This window comes from Sapajus apella, unplaced genomic scaffold (genome assembly GCF_009761245.1).
Source record: "Sapajus apella isolate SASKATOON/1434 unplaced genomic scaffold, GSC_monkey_1.0 scaffold148, whole genome shotgun sequence".
Classification (NCBI taxonomy): Eukaryota; Metazoa; Chordata; class Mammalia; order Primates; family Cebidae; genus Sapajus; species Sapajus apella.
This window is the reverse complement of record NW_022437088.1, coordinates 689350-689696: the sequence shown is the minus strand read 5'-3', so window position 1 is coordinate 689696 and position 347 is coordinate 689350.

Genomic DNA, 347 nt, shown 5'->3' with positions numbered 1-347 from the left:
TGTGTGTGTGTGTAAGAACAGACTCCAGTGTGTGTAAGAACAGACTCGTGTGTGTGTGTGTAAGAACAGACTCCAGTGTGTGTGTATGTGTGTGTGTGTGTATAAGAACAGACTCCAGGAGGGTGTGTGTGTGTGTGTGTGTGTGTGTGTGTGTGTAAGCAACCCAGAAAGCACTGCACTCATCAACGCACTAGAAGGCAGCACAGAGTGGAGTTTTAGCCCCAGCCTGAACACTTAGCAAGTGACTCTAAGCTTACCACTGATAATGTCCACTTTCCAGGGTTACAATTAGAAGGAAATTAAGAAAATATATGACAAAGTACAATAAAATACTTTGTTCATTCTCA